Genomic DNA, 17637 nt, shown 5'->3' with positions numbered 1-17637 from the left:
TGCCACCTGCTTTTTGACTAGTTTTTTGGCAGCTACAGTGGCTTTGTTTTACTCTCTTCATCTTTTATGCTCCTTCACCTGCGCAGTAGTAGCATGTTTTAATGGAGGGTTCTCAAAGTCATCGTCACTGTTTTCCTCGTCATATTTGCTTCTATTATTGTCGGTAACTGCATTATCAATCTATGATGGCGCTAAAATAGTCTCACAATTTAACCCTGCAAAATGTAGTTGTTAGTATAGGATAAGCAGGGATCGTTCAGTCCGGGGATTGTAGGGTACACCTACACAAAAAGGTCAATTAACAAATAAAAGAATAAAATGGGGGGTTTTGAAATTCGGTTCCTAATCTACTTAAAATAAAAACAAAACAAATAAAACTATAAACAATGATCGACTTCCCTAACCTAGACCAATACCACTCGGAAATTACTAAGTGTAAAAATAGAAAATCCATCTCAACATGCTACAAAAATGTGCCCATCTTAAATGCCTAGATAAGAGCCCAAATGAAAAGCCTCAGCGGATCAATCCATTTATCTGATTCGTTCTAATGTAGGCTTGGATCGGAAAAGTCCTTACCAAGCCTAATACTACTAATTTTCAAAAACACTCAGCGTAGTTCTCTTAACTAGTAGTATTATCTAACCCTCGAATCAACTCACATGTGCAAATTAACCATTAGACATAGAATTTAACACGTAATTTCCAGAATCGTTTAACCATTGAACATAGTTTTTACCACTTTTTAGAACTAATTGCTACTTGTTTAACTCAGCGCCTTAACAAATAACAATTACTCTTGGCAAATTAAGCAAACACACAAGAACTCTCACCGTTATTCTAGCATGCAAACTTATGAACCTAACTCTGAAAATTACCTAAACACGTAAAAGGGCACAAGATTGTAATATGCATCATAAAAGAATTCTCGAAATTAACTCAATAATAAACTGAAAATCTCAAAAATATTAATAAAAATATTATGAAAAAGTCATGTCTCCAATTACACAACTCGCAAATTGAAACACACAAAACCGAAACAAAAATTATAAGTAGAGTCATAGTTACACGTTGAAGCTTTCCTCAGCGGCTTAGCAACACGGTGATGAACTTGTCTCTGCTATGGTGGTGGAGCGTCCTTGACTCAGCGCCTAAGAGCTTCGTAGATTGATGGATGGATGGTGTCACGGTCTTGTAGGATATGGAGGTTTGAGAAGTGAATTGGGTAGTCTTGGAATGGTTTTTGGCCAGGAAGTGATAGGCAAGGAAGTGATCGGCCAGTAAGTGATCTTGGCTGGGAAGCGATGCCAATTATATTCTGGATGTTGCCTATTTATAGGGGAGCATTGGTTGGCTTTCCCAACTGAAACGTCTCCTTTATGGCCTTAACTCCTCTCATAATGGGGCAATTCCTTTAATTTCCAAGCTGAAACGTCTTTCTCTTATTTATTTTTCAGTTGAAACATCTTTTTCTTTCATTCCTCAACTGGAAACATCTTTTTCTTTCATTCCTCAACTGAAAACGTCTTTCTCCTTTATTCCCCAACTGAAAACATCTTTCTCCTTTATTTCCCTTCTTCATTGCTTGGTCAAATATCTGAATTGCTTTATTTTATGACTCCATCATTGCTGTTTCCAAGAGTTCCACCAGGCAAGGTTTCCTACAACAAGCAGGAGAATATCAGAATTTTCTAGAGAAAATAAAGGGAATTAAAATGTAAAGACCACAAAAACAGTTGACAGTTAGGAATCCTGATCCAGCTAGGATTTTTCATGAATTTTACTTTTTCTGCCTATTTCACTCCAAACACTCAACAAGACACTCAAAATGACTTAATGACTCAAAACACTAAACTAAGGGAGAAATAAGGCTAAAATGAGGCACATAATCAATAATATTGTCACACTTTTTTGCTCCTATCAATCTACAATACAATGTTTTTCAAATTAATTAGAAGCATATTGCACAATAGTAGAAGCACAAATAGTAGCAGGCAGCAGCATATCCATTACCTCTATTTCTTCATATGCATTTTCTGCTGTATTTTTACGAACTGAGGGAGACTCCACTTGACGCACCCTGGAGTCATTTTTTCTCTGCCTTCAATTTCAACAAGCATGATACTCCTCTCGGATATCCAATACTATAACAAAAACAAAACAGATGTAAGTAACACATAATTTAATTATACAATATCAATAGTAGCAGTAGTGACTTTACCTGGATTAGTGTTACACATCCACTGATTTGACTTGCTTTTCCCTTTGTGACAGCATGCAAACACAATAACAAATAGCTTCTCACAGCTGGCGCCCAGTTATATTTGTTCATTGTCTCTATATTTGTGATGCATTTCACGAAGCTCTATCCCAAGGTTAACCCGAGCTTCCAAAAATTAACAAATGCAATAGCAGCAACTTCGTCATGTTCTCTATCCAACCCTGAGTTTTTTCCCTTAACTCTTCATCTATACAACTCATGATCCTTGCTCTTTTTATCCTTTGGTCATTTGCAAAAAACCTTCGAACAAGAGGATGATCAGTTGGATTCTTAGGATCATCTATTGGGTTTGGCACCTTGAGACCTGATTTTGGATTTGGCAACCCCAAAATGTGATGCACATCTGATACATTTATTTCAGCCAACTAGTTTCCAAATTTAAATTTCTTCAAAGCCGGCTTGTAGCATTGCACTAATCTATGTATCTCTCGATCTGATTTTGCAGTCAAGTTCTTTGTCATCAATCCCTTATCATAAACTTCAATCAACTTCCAAAATGGTATATTCTTCAGTTTGGCTTTCCATCATATCTTTTCTTCACTACTGAGCTGCTCATACACTTTATGAAGCATACCATGGAAGGAAATCATATTGCACCTGTATTAGTAATATGATTGTTTCTGACCTTTGCCTTTGTTCCTTGCTCCTTCATTCTCTTCTTCTTCCTCCTCCTCTTCCTCATCGTTCTCTTCTCCCCCGTCTTGTTTCTCCTCATCTTTTTCATCCTCTTCTTTCGTGTCTTGTTCCACCTCTTTCTGCTTTTGTCTCTTTAGTCTTGTGCTTGGAAACTTTATCCTACCTGCCAGAGCTTTTCTTCACACCGATTTTGTTCAATTATTTCTTGCACCATCACTCTTTTGCACCTACACACAGTAGCATAAAGTTCATCAGATCATCTTGTCGGTAGAAAATTGCATTAGGTATAGTAAAATGACCGTATGACAAAGATAATGTGAACGATCTGATACAACTTATGACTTCATAATTATTTTTTACAATTGACCGATTGAGAAAGATATATATATATATATATATATATATAGTTTTCAAATCAATTTCGTTTTTCTAATACACACTTGACTCATATCCCTTAGTACCTAACACATAAACAATACATTGCGAAAAATTCCAGAACTTGTTTGGCAACCACACAGAAAAATGCACAAATAATTTATACAGTACACATATCTTACAAACCCAAAATTGAAAACCTTTACAAGTGAACAGTAGATACAAACTCATCCATTGAAGGTACAGTAATGACATAGAGTAAAATATAGTCTGCATACATTTTTCCAACACTCAAAATGTTAACCAACCTGACAAAAACCAATATCAACCTATGACTGCTATGTCCTACATTAGACTGCAGTAAATAATAATTACAATCACACGAACCACAAGAAGTATATAAACCTCATTTTGCACAGTAAAGAGTTCTTTTCCTAGTTCATGGGATTAGATCCAATACATGCAATGCTCTCATGCCATAATACATGTCAACACCAGTATATACAAAAAAGCAACATGAATAAAGAAAACAAGCCGGGAAAAAAGAAAAAAAGATCTTTATGTGCCTCAATTTCGAAAAGATATTATCATAACATATCTCATCTCAAGTTTTACAGATCCTCCATACAGCACCTTGAACATATACACCCGTGTCAAAAGTTAGCAAGACATCAGATAAATGTAGTACTTCAATGTGTAAATTGTGCATCATGTATTTTCATCTTATGTGCCATATGCAATTAAAATCTCACCAAATAAAATGCAAACATTTAACAATCCCCACTAACAGAAAAGTATCAATTCCTGTAGTACATCATAGTTGCAAGAAAGAAATATGCGACAATGCACACAAGACTACATTTGATTGACGGATTGGGGTTGTTGGCCTCTATCCTATTTAAAAAAAATACAAAAATTTAATAAAATGCTACAAGTCTACAACACAGACAAAGCATCAATAACATAATAGCCACATTCAACCCCACCTGATTGTTTAGGTACGTCCTATTTATTCTAAGTATTGAATTAGAAATGCATATATCGACATACTAGATGTAATGTATTATCTCTGCCAATTAAACATATATATAAGCCTTACCAGAAGCGGTTTTACTTTAGGCAGTTTATTGATCCTATCAGTTTCAGCATTGAAGGTTTTCACTGCACTACACAACCATTATCTTTACTCAATTTAAATGCTACTTAGTCGGATATGTTAAAAAACAGCTCAATGTATATAATGTAATACTTACTTTATTACCGAGGTCTCCCATTCTTTGTAATTGAATGGTTTTGGCAACGAATCCAATGCTTTCTGCAATAAAAATGAAGCCCACATTATGCAAAACCTAAAAGCAGGTAAATAATACCAAGTATACTAAAAATATTGCAGCATTACCCTGGATTGTAAGGCATAAAGAATATACGATCAAATTTTCCCTCTTTTAACCGATCAACTAAGTATGACACAAAGTTCGGTCTTTCACAATTATATGTAGCTGCCGGATCAACAAAAGCAAATGCGTCTAATTCATGCCTTTCAGTAAGAAGTTTATGCAAGTACCTGTGTCAACAGCTAAGACATGAAATGTAGTAAAACCCCATAATCCATATCACTTTTCCACACATAACCATTTGCTAGACTAGAATAAATATGTTCAAATCTTTCCACAAAAATCTAGGATCAAAGTCTTATACTCGAGTATTGGCTGATATCACTTAATTTGAATAGTTACATGCAAACAAAATAAGAATTATTGCACTAGAGAAAGTGAAGCTTACCCCTCATATGCTGTTATAACTCCTTGGCCAATCCACTGTATCTCTAACAGATTAATTACATTCTCAGTCAAGAGAAAGAGTTGCTTGGAGATGACAAACACTTCTTTTGAAAACACCATGCTTATTGAGCTCCCCGTTTCTTTCATGATAGTTGTTGCATATTTATACAACAACTTGCAGCGCTTCGGCACCCACGGATTAATCTCAACTTGATCAAACAATGACTTGACGAATTGCGGATTCTTTTTCTTTTTCTGTTACGAAATAAAATTTACATCATTAATATCACAACCCAACTGCCATTATCTATTGTTAACTAACTTCTGCCACTATTCTTCCTTAACAATTGAACTGTCATAAAAGATGTGACAACATATTGATGTAATTAGAGCTACACCTTGCTTTCTAGAAATTGTGTAAAATAAATAAATTAATAATCAATGCATGTTCTGATAAAGATGAGAAACTTTTGTGATTTATTTGGTGTTGCATATTCAACTTGCTGATAACATAAAGCCATACTTTCAGTTTTGGTTTTCTCTCAAGTGGTAGCATTGCATTCAATTGCTAAAAGATGCAACATATAGCATATCGCAATTAAACAACACCTAAGCCAATAAACTAATCATAAAAGATGCAACATATAGCAAAATCCAACCACCTAATTTAAATTGAATGGCTTCGCTAACCCAAAACCCACCGAAATAGAAAACTCATCAACTTAACGTACCTTAAACATTGTCCGGACAACAAGATCCTTAGGCCAAGCTACGTGACTCCCAAGAGCTTCCACATAATTGCACGATCAATTACCTCTCCTTCAGGCAAATTCTGTTTCTATGCAGCAAATAAAACCATGAGGGAACACATTACAGAAAAAAATATTATTCAGGTGAAAAATTGAATACGAGCAAATCCTAACCAATTCCTCCTCTAGTCCAAGGTATCCCTTTCTTAATAATATGTGATGGTACTTTCTCTTCCTCACTCGTTCACTTTGTTTATTATGAAGTTTCTGCATAAGAGAGTTAAGCACAATTATTGCATAAAATATGTTTGAACTAACACATAAATGTAGTTCATAGATATGACACAAGCCTTATACACAATAGGAGTATACCAGCCATTCCTCACTAGTCCGCAGTGTAAATATATTGGGCTATAACCATTCAACACATGCTTTCCCATGGTCACAAGGAGAATAGAAGGTGCAGTAGAATGTGAGAGTAATTCCCTTGCCTTCCCGGTACTCCAAGGAAACAAAGAGGAAGACTGCAGAATCGGATCATGGAGAGAAGATCAAGGAGAATCGCCTCACTGATCTTGAGTTAAATATGGTATTCATTCCATATCATTTTGCATTGATATGCATATCGGTTAGATTGATTTGATTTTCTCATCTGCATTAAAAAGTTTTAAACATGCATATCAATTTGAGATATTGACTGATTTTGGTTAGGAAAGATTCGATTGCATATTCAAAACAGTTTTAAAACCTTTCCATGTTTATCTTGTTTTGATGACAAGAAGAGATTTGTTTGAGGGGGAGTTTTGTTTCTCTATAAAAAGTTTTGAAAATGCATTTTGATCACAGAGTTTTTGATTAAAAAGTTTTCGTTTGTATGAGAAATAGTTCTTGCAAATTGTTTTGAAAAACTCTCACGGTTTATGGTATTTGATTTTACTCACTACACTTACTGCATATATATCATTCAAGATCAGTGAGGCATAGACTCTCACAAGAAGATCCAGAAATTCATTTCTTGATAACTACAATAGGCTGTGTGATTCTTGTGTAGAATAGGATCTTCAAATTATAAACAAGTTAGTTGTGATGCTTGTAAAGTGGTTGTGTTGAACACCACAACTTGTGTGTTGTAAGATCTTGATTTCATAGTGGATTTTCTTGTGTGTGGGCTACATAAAATGCCTCGCAGTGATGTTTCCTCAATGGTGAGGTTTACACTGCGTTAGCAATACTTGTGTTGATTTGTTGAAATTATCTATTTTGTTCCATTTAGTGTTTTCACGCAGTTTTACAAGTTCCTTCCACGGTTGTAGGCCAACATAGGAGTACTGCTTTGGTGACTTTCTCAATTTTTTCTTCTTTCCCAAGAATGGCAGAACATACTTATTTGTTAATGTGGTCTTGAAGTATCTCCATTTCGCGCCAGTTGATGACAACACTAGTTTTTTGCTTTCAAGGGCTACTTTGAATGTATCCTATGCAACAAATTTAATTGTGGGATTAGATAGTATAGACAAAATTAATAAATTTTCAGATCAAGCTTGCAAAGAAACAATAAATGTATACATATTTCAGCTTCCCAAGTAAATAAGGATTAGTAAACACATATTTTAGCTTCCCAAGAAAATAAGGATCAGTAAACACTTATATTGTAATTTGAAAACCCGCAAGACACTTATAATTTAAGAAGCATTGAGTAAACAAGAGCAGCTGAAAGTTTAATCCATTTAACCCACCTCAAGCTGCAACAAGGCAAGAAAAGTAGAGGAGTACTTGAATATCTGTCTAAAGATTCCCTTTCAATTCAGGATCCACCTCAGGCCAGCTTTCGACATTGATGGGAACTATTGTTCGTACCAACATGCCTATGTAGGACTGTAGAGTGTGCCGTATTCTGCCATTTGGATTGCCCGTTTTACTGTATGGAACTTTAAATTTCTTCCCAAGTGCTTTCTTCACCACAACCTTGTACATTGCAACCACACTTCTCTTCCCTCTGCTTTTTCCTTTGGCTAATTCAGTGATCAACATAGTTTCAGCTAATACACAATCGTCTTTATCATCAACCACGTCATCAGTCTCAATAGGACTAGTAACCTTCTCCATATATTTTTCTGATTCTTTGCGTTCTTTTGATTTTCCCTTCTTTGAACCCATTGCTTCAAGCAATTTGATCACAATGCACAAACCAAGTGTTAAATAATGCAAACAACATAGAAGCAAACAGATTATAGGTGTAAACAAAACATGAAGAAAATTAAAAGAAAACAGATTCAATAGAGTGGCATGTAAAGATTATTAAAATAAGGAAACTGATACATAACAGAACTGATGCATATAAGCAATAGCATAGTGTTCAACTAAAATACATCACAAAAAAATATAAGCCATTCAGAATACAACACAAACAAAATCTATTAATGCTCTCTTGGAGTTGTGAACTGGTTGACCCAAAACCCCTCAACATTCTCTCTTAGATAGGTGGCATCAGCCTCATTCTCGTCTTCATCACAAGGGAGTATTTCAACACAAAATGGTTGATGTTCCAAGGTGGTGTCCCCTAGATTATCATCATAGAGACAATCCCGATGGTCTCTATTTGGGGTTGTTAGTACAACCGACCAGCGGGAATCAAGAGGATCTTCTACAAAAAAATTCTTGCTTCACTTCACCAGCAGAAGCAAACTTGTCTTTTTTATGGCCTCCATGATTAAGATCAACAAGTGTAAAACCGAACTCATCTTGTTTGATTTCTTTTTCATTTGCTGCCCATTTACATAGAAACAATGGGGCTTTGAAAGCATGATAATCAAGCTCCTATATCTCTTCAATAACCCCACAAAAAGTCATATCACTCTCCACCAGATTTTTATCCTTAGCGCCAGACACCTGTATCGTCTTTGCCAATAAGGAAACCCCACCATTTTGGATGGCTCTTGCATCATCTCGCAGCTTTGTGAAGTGCTTAACTCCATTATAAAGATAACCTTCATAAGTAAACACTGTGAAACTTGGTTTTCCAGCCAGCCACCTAATTGTTTCTGAAACCTTATTAGGATTTTCCTTCATTTGAGCTAAAACCTGATTACAAAACAGCCATATCACATTACTTGAGTATTATTCATATTTGATTCTTATATGACTTAGCATTGAACACAATCTGTACTGACCTTGGATTGAAACCAATCCGCAAAAGTATGATTGTTCTCACTTAATAGCCATTGTTTACTCTTATTTTTTCCGGCGTTGATACATTTAGAACTAGTGTCAATTTAAACCCTGAAAAATGTCAAACGTTAGTATAGAATAAGCAGAGATCGTTCAAACCAGAGATTGAGGGTACAACATGTCACGCCCCTGATTTTACACACATGAAAATCGATATATATATAACCCCATAATTATATTTGCGTGTCATCAATACAAAATACCTGGAATCTTTTTCCCTTTAACTTACACAGATATTGATGCCCTGAACCCTCAAAGTTAATATACACTCGCTCCATAGAGTTATATATTACACAAGCTTACGAATTAAATTGTCAACAACAAGATAAAACGTAAATGCTCCTCAGAGCTCACTACAACGGAAGTCCAAATAACGGTAAAGTCACAAAGATGGTTTCCTACCGTAAAGCTGCTAGCTCGCTGCCTCAACCTTGATTATCCTAACCTGCAGGATTAACCCCTACACTGTTTGAATAGTGTACCGGGTTGTCACACAACAAACCCGGTAAGCTTTTGCAAGCTCGTATGAGTAACTCAAAACACACATGCACAACTCACGCCAAACAAGAAAAACAACTCACGCTTTGATTCCTTAAAACATGAAATAAGGAGAACAACTCACACTTTAATTTCCTCTCAAATCGAAATAAAAGAAAGCAACTCACACCTTGTTTCCTTTTAAAACGAAACATAGAAAACAACCCACACTTGAATTGTATCAATAAAACATAGAAAACAACTCACACCTTGAATTCTATCAGTTGTACCATAAGCGTACCATAGAAAGCAACTCACACCTTGATTTCTATCAGTAAAACATAGAAAACAACTCACACCTTGTTTCCTATCAAATGTACCATAATCGTACCATAGAAAGCAACTCACACCTTGATTTCTATCAGTAAAACATAGAAAACAACTCACACCTTGTTTCCTATCAAATGTACCATAATCGTACCATAGAAAGCAACTCACACCTTGATTTCTATCAAAACGTTAATAAGGAAAACAACTCACACCTTGTCCTCTTTAAAACCATTAATAAAGAAGCAACTCACACCTTGTTCCCTAAAAATACGTAATGTCATGAGTTATTAATAACCAATTCCCGTTACCCCATGAATTACCTATATGGCAGACAGATTAGAGCTCTAACTGAAAACGTAACCACTCGTCCGGCCAAAGACGTGGTCACCTAAGATTCTGCCCAAGGTCTTAGACCTTCGATCCTTGGGCCGCACTGTCCCTTGGAGCAAAACATTAAAGGAGTCGCACAGGACCCAAAATGTTACACAAATCGCAACGCTTTTGAAAACAATCGAAATCAACATTTCCATAATCATTGTTTTCCGAAAAAGCCATAACACAAAACAATAAAAAGCATCAATTCATGCCTATTGTTTTCATACCCAAATCTCAACACTTTTCTCAAATCTCAACGCTTTTCAAAACAAATCGAAATCAATCATTTCCACAAATCATTTGTTTTCCAAAAGCCACACCCCAAAACAATAAAAAGCATCATTTCATACATATTGTTTTCATAAATCCACAAACCACCCAAAACATATATATTCCACGCAAATATATATCTATATGTAGTCATCCGCTCAAGAATGCCTACTAATATCAACTATAGTTTGCAGTTAACTAATAACTCTCAAAACAATAAGGTATTCCCGTTCGTGAATGAACTTCGTGAGATTACTCACCTTGAAACTCCCGCTGCGTCTTCTATACAGAACCGAACCAAAACTATCACCAACAACTCGTCCAATTCACCTTTAAAAGCACCTAATCACCAATGACCTCAAATCAGTAACGATTCACAAACGATTTAAGTCCGAAACCCTTATTTTGAACTAAATCCCCAAAGTAACGCCAATCGAGGCGAAACCACATCTGAGACCACCCAATGTCTCCGGAACACTTCTACGATCGATATATCCAAACCACAAGTCGATCGGACGCTCGGATCCTCACGGATCGAAGCATCAAACGGTCCGAAACCGTAAAAATCACAATATATTCATACAATCTCCAAAAATTGCGTATTATATATCAAAATGCTCGTATCGAAGAGTGGATGATATACAATACCAGAAACTAACCATTACATGGCCGGAAGACCACCATAACGCCGTCACAGTCGGCGGTGCAACCACCACAACTACCACCGGCCAATACTCAACACCACAACAATCAAGCCAACCAGAAATGTTCATCATGATGAGTAGAGCAACTTTCATACCTGGAGCTAAGCCTGGTTCGGCCTAGATCGTCCTAGATCAAGCTTACAAGATCGGGTAATCGCAGCCGTCTGATCAAACCCCAGATTCGTTGTGCACCGCAGATTTTCAAACCTAGATCTTCTACTCCACACGCAAAATCGTCCTTCAAGGCGGGCATGAGGATGATCAGAAGGAGGAGGAGATTCCAAAACCAGAAGGATCGGCCGAGACGTCACCGGAAAAGTGGATTTCCGGTTGGGTCCCGATTCGTCTACTGTAGCGGTTCCGATCTCTACCTTCCGGTGAACCGCCGTGCAAACCAACACCACAGGGAGGAGCGCACGGAGGAGGCGAACTGATCTGGGCTCGTCTGGTGGTCTGCCGTCGCCGGAGCTCGTCGGAAAATCCGGGTCGGATCCACCGGGTCTGGGTCGGGTCAGTCGAAAATCAGGAGAGAGAACGGAGAGAAAAGAGAGTTTCCGAAAATGGGAACTTACCAAATGAGAATAGTAACTTTCCCGAAAGGGAAACCCCTATATATAGTAACTTTCCAAATTTTTCAAACGCTCATAACTTTCTCATACGAACTCCGATTCTCGCGTTCCACATGTCCACGAACTCGTATCGACGCGCTCTACAACTTTCGTGAAGGAAGTTTTGGAGAATCCCAACGTATAAAAAGTCAACCTTGAACCCCCCCGCCCTAAAGTCATACTTTCCGAATAGAAATTCGTCCGAAACACTTCTGCTCCATCCACGAGTCACGAAACCGTCCAATAACCATAACTTAGATTCCGGAAAATCCTCGGAAAATAATTACGAATTTCCGGGGCATCACACAACATGCAATAAACGAAATCAAGAAGCAAAGATACAATTCACACGAAAATTTACGAGTTTACATATGTACATAATTTTGAAACAACAAAGAATAGAGAAGAGAACATACAATATAACAACATAAATGAAACGAAATTCACATATATATACACACACAATTCGAAATAGAGAGAGAAATACAACATACAATGGGTTTTGGAAATCCTACTCCTACTTATATACATTTTACAAGTCATAGTCACATTAAGAATCCATATACAATAAGGATTACTACTTCTACACTAATTAGAAAACCTAAAACAAGTAGGAAATAAAATTCCTAAAAACCACCAACAAAAATCCCTAAAAAACACTGTTCCTAAAAAACACATAACAAACTCCTAAAAACAACCAAAACACAATTCCTACAAAACACCAAACAAATATTTCAGCCAAAACTAATTCCAAGAACATTATTTTCGATTTATTTACATTATTTTCAGATTATACAAAGTATTATTTACGGTTTACATGCATATTAAAAATCCTAAATCAATTTACACATGTACAAAAACAAGAAAACGCAAGAACAAGGAGGGTTTTAAGATTAAATTCGAAATTTTCAGAAACATATAAAAGATTAAAAATGTTTTTATATACATATGTAGAAAAAGAAGAATCTTTGGAAAAAAATTTATCAAGAACCATTCAAGATCAATCCATTCATGCACTCTTTTTATCTTATTAGTTATGGCTAAATACTGTTTAGTGCCTAAATTTTTGCTGAAAGAACACTTCAGTCTCTCGCCTTTTAATTTGACACGTTTACTTCTTATTCTTTCAGTTTTACACCTAATAGGTCAATTTCGTTACACTCTGTTAAATTGTGTCGTTAACTTCCTATTTTAAGGATAAAATTACTATCATAGCCCTGACTTTCTCTTTCTTTAATTTTTTTAATTGTTTTTATTCTTCTCTTTTATTTTTTCTTTCTTTTATTTTTTAATTGTTTTATTCTTCTCTTTTTTTTGTTTCTTCTAATTCATACCAATAAAATTACTAATTTTTTTTAATTGTTTTTATCCTTCTCTTTAATTTTTCAATTGTTTTTATTCTTCTCTTTTATTTTTCTTCTCTTTTAAGGATAAAAATTAGTATTATAGTCCCTCCCTTGTTTCTTCTGTTATGACTAATTTTATTGGGTGTTTGGGTGAGCCGGAGAAGAGATTAATTTGTTGCTTGACGCCAATAAAATTAGTCATAAATTTTAATACAACTTTTATTAATTTTTTAAATTATTTTTATTCTTCTCTTTTATTTTTTCTTCTGATTCGCATCAATAAAATTACTAATTTTTTTTAGTTGTTTTTATTCTTCTCTTTTATTGGTGCCAATCAAAAGAAAAAATTAAAGAGAAGAATAAAAATAATTAAAAAATTTGTAATTTTATTGGCGCTAATCATAAGAAAAAATATTAAAAAAATATAAACAATTAAAAAAATTAATAAAAGTCATATTAAAAGTTATGACTAATTTTATTGGCCTCAAGCAGCAAATTAATTTCTTCTGCGGCTCACCCAAACACCCCATAAAATTAGTCATAATAGAAGAAATAAGGAGTAAACATGTCAAATTAAAGAGAAGAATAAAAATAATTAAAAAAATTAAAGAGAAGAATAAAAAAAATTAAAAAATAGTAATTTTCTTGGTATGAATCAGAAGGGAAAAAATAAAAAATAAAAGAGAAGAATAAAAATAATTAAAAAAAATTAAACAAAAATAAAGTCAGGGCTATGATAGTAATTTTATCCTTAAACTAGGAAGTTAACGGCACAATTTAACGGAATGTAACGGAATGGACCTATTGAGTGTGAAACTGAAAGAACAAGGAGTAAACGTGTCAAATTAAAAGGTGAGGGACTGAAGTGTTTTTTCAGCAAAAGTTTAGGGATTAAACAGTATTTAGCCCTTATAATATCATTTCAATTGTCGTAATTGCTTTTCGTTACAATTAAGATAATTAGTTGACAAATAATGATGTAATTACAATGATGTTTATATTTGTACTTATTTATTTTTATTGTAAAACGGTGAGATACTTTCTTATTAAAATTATGACATTTATAATAGATGACCCTTCATAATAGGGTTTATATTTGTACTAAATGCATTTTTTATTATTTTTTGTAATTACGTAGCAAGATGAAGCACAGAAATTGTGGCATGTCAGGATGAAGAGAAAAGTGAGGACCAAAAGACACCTGTTTCAGAGTTTTGATAGTTACGCTGTTGTGGAGGGCTTTGCACAATTTAAAGACATCCCTAGCCATACATCCGGAGGAACATCAAATGAAGAAAGTCAACATACGTACAGACAACCAATTGCTGAAAATTCCCCCATCAACTTGGACATGGATGTAGATGAGGTAATTGCAGGTGAAACTACAGATCCAAATGTGAGACCTCAAGGAAGGAAGGCTGTGAAAGAAGCAATTCGGAAAGGAAATAAGGCAGCGAAAGATTAAAGTCCTTTGTCAAGCACACTTGAGAGTATAGCGAACAACCAAATAGAGGCAACCGCAGGCAAGAAAAAACTCGATAAGGAATTCGCTCGAAGTCTCCAAGAGGAAAATCAACGAGAATGTATCCGATTGCAAATGGATATGCGAAAAGAGACATTCCTATTACAAGAGAGGGAAGAGCGAATTAAAGAGAGGGAAGAGCATATTATGGAGATTGATACAAGTCAAATGACACCAAATAAGAAGCGTTATTGGTCAAGAAAGCAAAACAAGATAGTGGAGGAAGATCTTGGAGAGCAGACGCCACCTTCTATGGGTGGATACTATCCGCAACCCAATTTTGGTGGTGCATTCCCACAACCAAATTTTGGTGGTGCATACCCACAACCTCCTTACCCCGGTGCATACCCACAACCACCTTGCCCCGATGGATTCCCACAACCTCCCTTCACCGGTGTCTTCCCACCACCTTCCTTCACCGGTGGATTCCCACAACCCCTTTACCCCGGTGGATACTATCCTCAACCACCTTACCTCGGGGGATATCCTACACAACCACAATTTTCACCTTTCTCTACGGGTGATTCTACCAACCCTAACTCTAATGATGACCCTTCAAACACAAATTGGATTCCTAGAGAAGATGAGGATCATGATTTGAATAATTAGGTGATTATGCATGTTTTGTAATTGTATTGTACTTATTCCTAGTTTTTCATTTATGTAAGCATAAATTTTATGAAATAAAAGTTGTATTTCAAAATTCCTCTTATTAAAGCACACACCTTATATTCAAAATCATAGCACATAATAAACATAATACAAACCAAATTAAAATCACACTGACATAAAAAACATAGACATTAGCCAAATTAAAAGCACACAAACATAACAAAACATAGATATTAGCCAATTATTCCAAGAAACCTATATTATGATTTAGATCTCCATGTTGCCTTGAATGTTCCAGAAATGCTCTATCAGATCTTCTTGAAGGTTTGAGTGACTGTTTGCACTTCTAATGGCATCGTATCGATCCATGAATCCGTTGAAGTAATAACCATCTCTACCAACAAGATCGAAGTCATCACCGGTCGGTCCTTCCCAAACCTGGGCCAACCTGGGCCTCATATTGTTATCCTCTTCTTCATCGGACTTCAAATCCTCATCGCTGTCATCTGGTCTTTCATCCTCGATTATCATGTTGTGTAATATAATACAAGTCAGCATGATGTATCGAAGGTCTTCTCTATCCCAGCCACGAGCCGCTCCTCAAACAATAATAAAGCGCGACTGTAAAATGCCGAAACATCTTTCCATATCCTTCCTATACCCCTCTTGAGCCTGGAAAAACTTCAGATCCTTGGGTCGTGTAGGCCTTGGAATTGATTTCACGAAAGTCGCCCATTGCGGATAGATACCATCAGCGAGATACCATCCTATACCGTGTTCGGAATACCTCTTCACTGAAAACAGGACGCTCCACAAAGTAATCTTCCATCATGTTTTTCCCTCTTGATTCCCTAAATCGCTCCTCATTCAGTGCACACCTCGGTTGAGAACCCGGTCGTAGTGATCCGGAGGAAGCTTCAGCTTCAGCGATTGCTGCTACCACAAGAGTATTAGTCGTACACATCTCTTCATGATCTTTATCTTGAGATTGTCGATACTTAGCCCACAATCTCTTCATTGAAATGAGGGAAGGAGAGGAAATGTGTTGGATCTGGAGATATGAAAAAGAATGAGATTTGTGAATATCAGCTTGTGTGTGAATGGTGTGCTGCCTCTTGCTCTATTTATTTACAATTTTCACATAAAACGTGATCAGACTTCGAGGACACGTGTCCACTCCTGGTTCTACGTAATCTGATCCGAAATCTTAGATAAGATTGCATCAACAATAACCGTTAGATTGAATAGTATGCAAATAATCTAGTCCGTTCAAAGATGTCGTTGATTATTTCAAGCATTTCAAAAAAATTGTCGGTAGTGACTTCACTCATTTCAAGAAAAATTGTCGGTGGTGGCTTCACTCATTTCATGAAAAATTGTCGGTGGTGGCTTCACTCATTTCAAGATAAATTGTCGGTGGCTCATAATTTGTCCACCGAAAATATTAGAAAAATAGTAAATTGCATAATTATGACAGTAATTATCCATAAATCTCCATTATTATCATCTGTTTACATCATATATATATATATATATATTAATTTTTAAATCCAAAAAAAAAAAAATCAATGATCAATAAAATGAACAGTGAAAAAAGAACAGTTAAAATGAACAGTGTTGACTAGTCAAGAAAAAAAAAAGGGTGGAAACCCACGTCCAGTGGCAATGAATAGTTACTTGACTGGTCGACACCTTGACTTTCCGACCTTGACATTTCTTGACTACGGGTGAACTTGCTCTTAGGGGCAATAAAGATCTATTGAAGAACAATAAACCTCTCCGACCCCATATGAGATCTCTGACAATCTCTTTAGGGACTTTCGGCGAGGTTTCATAAACTTTTATTGCCCCTCCCAATAAAGGTCTATTAGGGAGCAATAGAGATCTACTGGGGGGACCAATAAAGGTCTATTTGGGGGCAATAAACTTTTCTGGCGACCTCTTTGGGGACCTCAGGCGAGGTTTTCAGAGAAGTCTGGTGGGTGGCGGTCGGTGACTGGACTCCGGTTGCCGGTAACCAGAGTCGGGCAGTCGGTGGCCAGACTCTCTCTCTCTCTCTATATATATATATATATATATATACCATGATAAAGTAATCTGGGGTTCACATCCAAAACCAATTGGCAATGTATGGAGTGGCCCAAACTCTTATAAACTCATAGGCAAAGTCCCATTTTTCCCATGTGGGATGTATATATATTCTCAACACGCTCCCGCACGTGTGGCAAATTTTCAAACCAAACACGTGGACAACTTGGGTGACGTGGAGCCCGTGTGGCCGTTAGGCATGCACACGTGGGTAACCTGGCTCTGATACCGTGATAGAGTAATCTGGGGTTCACA

This window comes from Rosa chinensis, chromosome 7 (genome assembly GCF_002994745.2).
Source record: "Rosa chinensis cultivar Old Blush chromosome 7, RchiOBHm-V2, whole genome shotgun sequence".
In the NCBI taxonomy this organism is placed as follows: Eukaryota; Viridiplantae; Streptophyta; class Magnoliopsida; order Rosales; family Rosaceae; genus Rosa; species Rosa chinensis.
This window is presented reverse-complemented; position numbering follows the sequence as displayed.